General features: G+C 46.9%; 1 pseudogene; it reads right to left on the reverse strand.

Moving 5' to 3' along the window:
* Positions 1-373: 373 nt before the first annotated feature.
* Positions 374-10,551, reverse strand: part of LOC141985391 (uncharacterized) — a 32,270-nt pseudogene continuing 22,092 nt past the window's right edge.

Consider the following 10,551-nt stretch of genomic DNA (forward strand, 5'->3'; position numbering starts at 1 on the left):
GGAGCCCTCACAGTTGAGAAGCGAGTGGCAATAGCCCTGTGGAAGCTTGTAACGCCAGACAGCTACCGGTCAGTCGGGAATCAATTTGGAGTGGGCAAATCTACTGTGGGGGGCTGCTCTGATGCAAGTAGCCAACGCAATCAAAGATCTGCTGATATCAAGGGTAGTGACCCTGGGAAATGTGCAGGTCATAGTTGATGGCTTTGCTGCAATGGGATTCCCTAACTCTGGTACCTTAGAGACTAACCAATTTATTTGAGCATAAGCCTTCGTGAGCTACAGCCCACTTCATCGGATGAAGTGGGCTGTAGCTCACGAAGGCTTATGCTCAAATAAATTGGTTAGTCTCTAAGGTGCCACAAGTACTCCTTTTCTTTTTGCGAATACAGACTAACACGGCTGTTACTCTGAAACCTAACTCTGGTGGGGCCATAGATGGAACCCATATCCCTATCTTGGCACCGGAGCACCAAGCAGGCGAGTACATAACCAAAAGGGGTACTTTTCAGTAGTGCTGCAAGCACTGGTGGATCACAAGGGACATTTCACCAACATCAACGTGGGATGGCCGGGAAAGGTACATGACGCTCGCATCTTCAGGAACTCTGGTCTGTTTCAAAAGCTGCAGGAAGGGACTTTATTCCCAGACCAGAAAATAACCCTTGGGGATGTTGAAATGCCTATTGTTATCCTTGGGGACCCAGCCTACCCCTTAATGCCATGGCTCATGAAGGCATGAGCTGGACACAGGCAGCCTGGACAGAAGTCAGGAGCTGTTCAACTACAGGCTGAGCAAGTGCAGAATGGTGGTAGAATGTGCTTTTGCTTTTTGAATGTGCTTTTAACTGACTCGGTTAGACCTCAGCAAAACCAATATTCTCATTGTTATTACTGCTTGCTGTGCGCTCCACAATATCTGTGAGAGTAAGGGGGAGACATTTATGGCGGGGTGGGAGGTTGAGGCAAATCGCCTGGCTGCTGGTTTCGCACAGCCAGACACCAGGGCAGTTAGAAGAGCACAGGAGGGAGCGGTGCTTGGGCAATCCTCTGGGGTGGAGTGGCTGGGTGGCCGGAGGTCCCCCACCGCGTTCTTGGGCGTCTGGGTGTGGAGGCTATGGAACTTGGGGAGGAGGGCGGTTGGTTACACAGGGGCTGTAGCGGCAGTCTGTGCTCCTGCTGCCTTTCCTGCAGCTCAACCATATGCTGGAGCATATTAGTTTGATCCTCCTGCAGCCTCAGCATTGAATCCTGCCTCCTCTCATCACGCTGCAGCCACCTTTCAGCTTCAGCCCTCTCTTCAGCCCGCCACTTACTCTCTTCAGCCCGCCACCTCTCCTCCCGGTCATTTTGTGCTTTCCTGCACTCTGACATTGTCTGCCTCCATGCATTCGTCTGTGCTCCGTCAGTGTGGGAGGACAGCATGAGCTCGGAGAACATTTCATCTCGAGTGCGTTTTTTTCGCCTTCTAATCTTCGCTAGCCTCTGGGAAGGAGAAGATCCTGTGATCCTTGAAACACATGCAGCTGGTGGAGAAAAAAAAAGAGACAGTGGTATTTAAAAAGACACATTTTATAGAACAATGGGTACACTCTTTCACGGTAAACCTTGCTGTTAACATTACATACATAGCACATGTGCTTTCGTTACAAGGTCGCATTTTGCCTCCCCCCACCGCGTGGCTAACAGTGGGGAACATTTCTGTTCAGCCACAGGCAAACGGCCCAGCAGGAATGGGCACCTCTGAATGTCCCCTTAAGAAAAGCACCCTATTTCAACCAGGTGACCATGAATGAGATCACTCTTCTTAGGATAACACAGAGAGATAAAGAACGGATGTTGTTTGAACGCCAGCAAACATACACTGCAATGCTTTGTTCTACAATGATTCCCGAGTACGTGCTACGGGCCTGGAGTGGTAAAGTGTCCTACCATGGTGGATGGAATAAGGCTGCCCTCCCCAAAAACCTTTTGCAAAGGCTTTGGGAGTACATCCAGGAGAGCCACGAATGCCAGGGCAAATTTTTCATTCAACATGCTTGCTTTTAAACCATGTATAGTATTTTAAAAGGTACACTCACCAGAGGTCCCTTCTCTGCCTGGTAGGTCCGGGAGGCAGCCTTGGGTGGGTTTGGGGGGTACTAGCTCCAGGTCCAGGGTGAGAAACAGTTCCTGGCTGTCGGGAAAACTGGTTTCTCCGCTTGCTTGCTGTGAGCTATTTACAACCTCATCATCATCATCTTCTTCGTCCCCAAAACCTGCTTCTGTGTTGCCTCCATCTCCATTGAAGGAGTCAAACAACACGGCTGGGATAGTGGTGGCTGAACCCCCTAAAATGGCATGCAGCTCATCATAGAAGCGGCATGTTTGGGGCTCTGACCCGGAGCGGCCGTTCGCCTCTCTGGTTTTCTGGTAGGCTTGCCTCAGCTCCTTAAGTTTCACGCAGCATTGCTTCGGATCCCTGTTATGGCCTCTGTCCTTCATGCCCTGGGAGATTTTGACAAATGTTTTGGCATTTCGAAAACTGGAACGGAGTTCTGATAGCACGGATTCCTCTCCCCATACAGCGATCAGATCCTGTACCTCCCGTTCGGTCCATGCTGGAGCTCTTTTGCGATTCTGGGACTCCATCATGGTCACCTCTGCTGATGAGCTCTGCATGGTCACCTCTGCTGATGAGCTCTGGCCAGCATGGCAAGCTGCAGGTGACCATGCAAACAGGAAATTGAAATTCAAAAGTTTGCGGGCCTTTTCCTGTCTACCTGGCCAGTGCATCTGAGTTGAGAGTGCTGTCCAGAGCAGTCACAATAGAGCACTCTGGGATAGCTCCCGGAGGCCAATACCGTCTAATTGCGCCCACAGTACCCCAAATTCGACCCGGCAAGGCCGATTTAAGCGCTAATCCCCTTGTCGGGGGTGGAGTAAGGAAATAGATTTTAAGAGCCCTTTACGTCCGAAAAAAGGGCTTCATCGTGTGGACGGGTGCAGGGTTAAATCGATTTAACACTGCTAAATTCGACCTCAACTCCTAGTGTAGACCAGGGCTAAGATCTTGTAAAACTGTGTGTAAAAGCACCACTTGGTGACTCCAACCATAACAATATAAATTGTAAAAACAAATATAACCCCTTCACCCAATTTCTTTTATTGTGAGTGTCTGATTTATTTGATGTTTCTCTGTCCATGGAACTGCACTGTTTTAACCAATTTCACTGTAACTTAGGAACGAGTTAGTTAAAAGATAATCTTCCCTTTTTGGTAAAAAAACATCCCCTTTGCAAGAGTTTTAGAACTGGAAATCTTCATGGTTTTTTTGTTTATTTTTCTTGCTTGCATTTTAAACATTATAAGAAGAGTAAGATTTAAAAGACAATCTCATGATTTTTTATGTCTGACTCATGATTTTTGAATGCTTGGAGTTGGCAGTACCGTAATATGACTTCAAACCTGACTGAGCCTTCTGGATGCAAATAATAAAATAATGATAATGATGGGATCTGACTTTCTTGAAAGACCACCACATCCCAGCTTTTATAGTCTCGCTTCACTGCTGCAGCCACCTGCTGTTTCTTAAGGAAATAGAGGACTAGACGTGTCTTCTGCTTTATTTAGGGAATATCAGTGAACCTCTGCTTTACTTATTCTCCTAGACCAAATATAGCAAATTTTGGTAATTATATTTTTATTCTTTCATAAATTATAAATGTAATATCTCATTTCCAGAAGATCAATAGTTTTGAACATACATACAGCCTCAAGGAGAGTACTACGTATTATTTTGTGTATGTCTGTTGTATTGCTTTCTCGTGCTTTTATTAAAAACATAAAATAAGAAATAAACCTGATATGTGGCTTCATTCCTCTCTGTTTCCAGGCATTGTGCAACTTATATGCCTTCCACACTTCTTCTGCATTTCATCATTTTGAAAACTGATTTTCATGGGAGTTGAAGGCACTCAGTACCATACAGAATCAGGCTCTTTTGGAAGGGTGCATGTTGTACACCCCAATTAACATGAATTATAGCCTCACATGAATGAGTTTTTGCATAGATTTTTGAGATCTGGGCATAATAGAGTGAAGCAATCTATAACAGTGAAAATACCTGGTTTTGGAAAGGGTAGGGGACAATTTCCTGGTGCAAGTGCTGGAGGAACCAACTAGCGGCAGAGCTCTTCTTGACCTGCTGCTCACAAACCGGGAAGAATTAGTAGGGGAGGCAAAAGTGGATGGGAACCTGGGAGGTAGTGACCATGAGAGGGTCGAGTTCAGGATCCTGACACAGGGAAGAAAGGAGAGCAGCAGAATATGGACCCTGGACTTCAGAAAAGCAGACTTTGACTCCCTCAGGGAACTGATGGGCAGGATCCCCTGGGAGAATAACATGAGGGGGAAAGGAGTCCAGGAGAGCTGGCTGTATTTTAAAGAATCCTTATTGAGGTTACAGTGACAAACCATCCCGATGTGTAGAAAGAATAGTAAATATGGCAGGCGACCAGCTTGGCTTAACAGTGAAATCCTTGCTGATCTTGAACACAAAAAAGAAGCTTACAAGAAGTGGAAGATTGGACAAATGACCAGGGATGAGTATAAAAATATTGCTCGGGGATGCAGGAGTGAAATCAGGAAGGCCAATCACACCTGGAGTTGCAGCTAGCAAGAGATGTTAAGAGTAAGAAGAAGGGTTTCTTCATGTATGTTAGCAACAAGAAGAAAGTCAAGGAAAGTGTGGACCCCTTACTGAATGAGGGAGGCAACCTAGTGACAGAGGATGTGGAAAAAGCTAAATGTACTCAATGCTTTTTTTGCCTCTGTCTTCACAAACAAGGTCAGCTCCCAGACTACTGCACTGGGCAGCACAGCATGGGGAGGAGGTAACCAGCCCTCTGTGGAGAAAGAAGTGGTTCGGGACTATTTAGAAATGCTGGACGAGCACAAGTCCATGGGGCCAGATGCACTGCATCCAAGAGTGCTAAAGGAGTTGGCGGATGCGATTGCAGAGCCATTGGCCATTATCTTTGAAAACTCCTGGCGATCCGGGGAAGTCCCGGACGACTGGAAAAAGGCTAATGTAGTGCCCATCTTTAAAAAAGAGAAGGAGGAGGATCCTGGGAACTACAGGCCAGTCAGACTCACTTCAGTCCCTGGAAAAATCATGGAGCAGGTCCTCAAGGAATCAATTCTGAAGCACTTAGAGGAGAGGAAAGTGATCAGGAACAGTCAGCATAGATTCACCAAGGGCAAGTCATGCCTGACTAATCTAATTGCCTTCTATGATGAGATAACTGGCTCTGTGGATGAGGGAAAAGCGGTGGACGTGTTGCTCCTTGACTTTAGCAAAGCTTTTGACACGGTCTCCCACAGTATTCTTGCCAGCAAGTTAAAGAAGTATGGGCTGGATGAATGGACTATAAGGTGGATAGAAAGTTGGCTAGATTGTCAGGCTCAACGGGTAGTGATCAATGGCTCCATGTCTAGTTGGCAGCCAGTATCAAGTGGAGTGCCCCAAGGGTCGGTCCTCGGGCTGGTTTTGTTCAATATCTTCATAAATGATCTGGAGGATGGTGTGGATTGCACTGTCAGCAAGTTTGCAGATGACACTAAACTAGGAGGAGAGGTAGATACGGTGGAGGGTAGGGATAGGATACAGAGGGCCCTAGACAAATTAGAGGATTGGGCCAAAAGAAATCTGATGAGGTTCAACAAGGACAAGTGCAGAGTCCTGCACTTAGGACGAAAGAATCCCATGCACCGCTACAGACTAGGGACCGAATGACTAGGCAGCAGTTCTGCAGAAAAGGACCTAGGGGTTACAGTGCATGAGAAGCTGGATATGAGTCAACAGTGTTGCCAAGAAGGCCAATGGCATTTTGGGATGTATAAGTAGGAGCATTGCCAGCAGATCGAGGGACGTGATCGTTCCCCTCTATTCAACATTGGTGAGGCCTCATCTGGAGTAGTGTGTCCAGTTTTGGGCCCCACACTACAAGAAGGATGTGGAAAAATTGGAAAGAGTCCAGTGGAGGGCAACAAAAATGATTAGGGGACTGGAACACATGACTTATGAGGAGAAGCTGAGGGAACTGGGATTGTTTAGTCTGGGAAGAGAAGAATGAGGTGGGATTTGATAGCTGCTTTCAACTTCCTGAAAGGGGGTTCCAAAGAGGATGGATCTAGACTGTTCTCAGTGGTAGCTGATGACAGAACAAGGAGTAATGGTCTCAAGTTGCAGTGGGGGAGGTTTAGGTTGGATATTAGGAAAAACTTTTTCACTAGGAGGGTGGTGAAGCACTGGAATGCGTTACCTAGGGAGGTGGTGGAATCTCCTTCCTTAGATATTTTTAAGGTCAGGCTTGACCAAGCCCTGGCTGGGATGATTTAGTTGGGGATTGGTCCTGCTTTGAGCAGGGAGTTGGACTAGATGACCTTCCAACCCTGATATTCTATGATTCTACCTTCTCTGTCACCCTGAGGCTCTAGTACTCCATGTAGCTCTAATATGACCCTCCTTGGGGAACCTGCTCTTTTACCTGCTTCAGCAGGTGCTGCTGCCACCTCCTGGTGACTTTTTAGACTGCTACTGGGCCCAGTTTGGGGCTCCTGATAGAAAGTTAGTTGAGCACTAGTCTACATAGCTGAGTGGAGAGGCTGTCATGAGCTGATGCATCCCTCTGGCAGGTCCAATGTGGTGTGAGGCAATAGGGCACTCCCTTTAGCTGCACCTGGCTCCTATGGAATAGGTCTTTCCTCTCTATGCTTTCTGTTTACCCCAAAGTCAAATATTTTCTCTTGATCTCCATCATAGTCAAGGCTATAGTTTTGTTTTTTCCCCCCATTGACTATAACATTAGAGATACTCTGACAGTGAGATGGCCAATGGTAAAGCTGTGATGAATTTTCCAATGCCAGTACTGATTTCACATCATTCTTCTAGTGCTCCTGGAAAAGCTCCCATGTGGGTTGCAATTAGGAAATATGTGGCAACTTGTTTTAAAAACTGCAGGGTAGATGCAATCTGATGGATCAGATCAGATATTTTCTTTATTGTTATTTTAAGTTCATTCTTTAAACACATCATACCTGCTGTGATTAATAATATTTATCCTGATATCTAGCATAAGACTGAATCTAGCATAAGACTGCAGGAGGGGAGATTTGACTAACTCTGAAACTTTTTCCATGAGAGGTACAGGTGCTTTGCCAAGAGCTTTATTTCCTTCCCTTCAATCCAATATCACTGGAACATATTGATCCTGTCCTTGTATCAGGCAACAAGATTTCCATATTCTCTATTTTACAGTTGTGAACCTGTAAGTAGGGGAGATGATTCTTATAAACAGATTGGAAGACTGCAGGCTAGATGCAATCTAGGTGAATACACTTTCAGTCCTTCTTTGGCTTTAGAGACTTAGCTTTGAATTATTTTATGTAATAGCAATATTTATGTGACTTTCCCCCTGATGAACAATCAATATATAGAAACTCTTAGCATATAAAAAAGCTGTCATGACATAAAGCATAAATAAGTTATTTAATGTTCAGGAACTTTGGGTTGATGAGTGAATAGATGCATGGAGTGGAAAATACAGTATGATTGTAGCTCAATGCAAACTATTCACTCATCAACCCAAAGTTCCTGAACATTAAATAACTTATTTATGCTTTATGTCATGACAGCTTTTTTATATGCTAAGAGTTTCTATATATTGATTGTTCATCAGGGGGAAAGCCACATAAATATTGCTTATGACAACCCAGTTCCTGTTTCTTTGCCCCCTTCCCCCCCATCACCCCAGAGCCCAGCTAAGGGGGCCAGACACCCATAACCCCTCCCCACAGAGCCCAGCCATGGTGCACCCCCCAGACAATAAACCCAACCCCCCCATAGCCTAGTTTTGGGGGGCCCGGCCCAGATACCTCCTCTCCCCCAGAGTCCAGCCATGGACCTCCCCTGGTCCAGACACCTGCACCGTCTCTGCCCTGAGTCCAGCTGCCCCACCCACCCCCAGCCCTAGAGTGACCAGACAGCAAGTGTGAAAAATTGGGACGGGGGTGGAGAGTAATAGGTGCCTATATAAAACAAAGTCCCAAATATCAGAACTGTCCCTATAAAATCAGGACATCTGGTCATCCGACCCAGCCCAGACAGCCACCCCTCTCCCACACAGAGCCCAGGGATCCAGAGGGAGAAACAGCCTGATGCTTGGTCCCAGGCTTGCATGGAGTTTCCTGCACACTGCCATCTCCTTCCCTCAGGGCATCCTGGGAACTGCAGCTGCCAGGAACCCTCTAGCTCCCTCCCCCTTCCCGACAGTGTCTTCTGTGTGAGATAGGCTCTGCCAGGTCATGTGGCCCCTAGTGACAGCCAGCAGCACAGCAGCTCATTTCTACAGGGGAAAGGAAATTCTGTATGCATGTTAATTTCTGCAAAATTCTGCATTGCGCAGTGGTGCTGAATTCCCCCAGGAGTAGTAGATATTGTCCACAAATTAAATTAACCTACAATATAAGGAGGCCAGATTCTAAATAATTTATCAGCTCCTTGTCCCCAGTCTCCTAGCCAGCCAGTTCCATTTCCCCCCACCTGTCCTGGTTCCTTGTCCAGTTGGTCTCTCTCCCTGCCCACAGGGCTTACAGTTGCTCTGTTGCCACACCTACATTCCCCTTCTCCACTGGTTCCCAATCCAAGTCTCCCTTCCTGGGCACACCTAATCATAGTGTCTGAGTCTCCCTATCTGGAATCCTCATCCAGTCTCTTCACCAAGCCAATCCCAATTCTTCCCCCATACTCAGCTCCTCTTGTTAGATGTCTCCCCTCTCCTCCCCCCACCAGTTCCCAGTCTTCTTGCCTGGGAACTCCCAGTCTACACTGCCTGGACCCACTGGGGTGGGAGGCAGCACTGAGAACACAGGAGTGAGTCTCTTTGCTCTCAGTTCCGGAGTCTGGCCCCAGCCCAGCCTACAGCAACATGGAGATGCAGTTACAGGAGGAGACCTGCTCAGTCCGAGGTTAGAGCATGACCCATATGGAGAGAATCTTGGGAATTTAGCTACTAAAATCTGAGGCAGCTCTACTGAGCATGTGCAAACTGCATTTTTTCAAAAGCTTATAACTTAGTCACATTTGTTTGGATTTTCCTGGGGATGGCTTTTTGCACATCCCTGACACAAATGCCACCTCCCCCTGCCAAATTTCAAGTCCTGTCTTAAAAGCTTTGGGCCCGATGACAGCTTCTCCAAAAGATCAACAGAAATTTTTACAATGGGCAAAGCAATAGACTTTTTCTTAGCTTTGGTCTCAGAAAAGGCAGAACCACTTTGACTGAAAGTTTCCAAAATAAATTCAGGCTGAAGCAATATGGAAGATTTCAGCCTAGATGGTTAAAGTTAAAAGGCCTTATAACGGGAACTGCTACAAGTTCCACCTATAATATACACACATACTGATGGTGATGGAGTCTCCTGTTGAATTTAATGGATGAGCTACAGTCACTTATTGTGGGTCCTGAGATGAGACCAAACACCAATTTCAGACAGGTGAAAGCAATTGTAGCAGAATGTGGACTGCTTTTAGCTTTATGCCTTGCACATTTCCACTTGATTGCAGCAATCCTCAAGAGCTCTCAAAGTTTTTCAATCTGAGATGGCAGAGCTGTTGTCATTAAGTCTTATCATGGGATAAGAGCTCCCAGGTGTTGAAGTTAACACTGCAAGACTGGAGATTGGCCTTGAGAGTATCTTTGTAACGTTTTCTTGGTCTACCTCTAAAACAAGTTCGAGCCTGCAATTCTCTGTAGAAGAGACTTTGATATTCTTCTGTCAGACATACAGACCACATGACCACACAATCTGAGATATAAATCTTCAATGCCTGTGATGTTGCAGAAATCAAGGACCTCTGTGTTTAGAGCAAAATCTTGCTATTTAATGCCAAGTATCAACCTTAGACATTGTAGCTGGACTTGGTCCAAGCATTTTATGTGGTGTTGATAAGCAGTCCACATATTGCAGCGGTAGAGGAGTGTAGTGATGACAGTATTGTGGTAAACATCAATTTTTTTTTGCAGTCTGACATTGTGTTTGTTCTGGAGATGAAACTGAAGTTTTCCAAAAGCATCACTGATTTTCAGATTGGGGTGGGGGAGTAGGGTGCAGGGGTGGGGGTGAGGACTCTGGCTAGAGGTGCGGGCTAGGGATAAGGAGTTTGGCATATAGGAGGGTTCTCTGGGCTAGGACCAAGGGGTATGGAGGGTGGGAGGAGGTTCAGGGCTGGGGCAGGGGGTTGGGGTGCAGGCTCCAGCTGGGGATGTGGGCTCTGGGGTGGGGCTGGGAATGGGGGGTTTGGGGTGCAGGAGGGTGCTCCGGGCTGGGATCAAGGGGTTCGGAGGGCAGGAGAGGGATCAGGGCTGAGGCAGGGGATTGGGGTGTGGGGAGAGGTTCAGGGCTTCAGGCTCCATGCGACACTTACCTCAAGCAGCTGCCGGAAGCAGCAGCAGCATGTTGGAGCGCCAGAGGGGGCCACTGGAGTACGTAGGAGCCAGAGGGGGGCCACGT

This window comes from Natator depressus, chromosome 3, assembly GCF_965152275.1.
Source record: "Natator depressus isolate rNatDep1 chromosome 3, rNatDep2.hap1, whole genome shotgun sequence".
Lineage (NCBI taxonomy): Eukaryota > Metazoa > Chordata > Testudines > Cheloniidae > Natator > Natator depressus.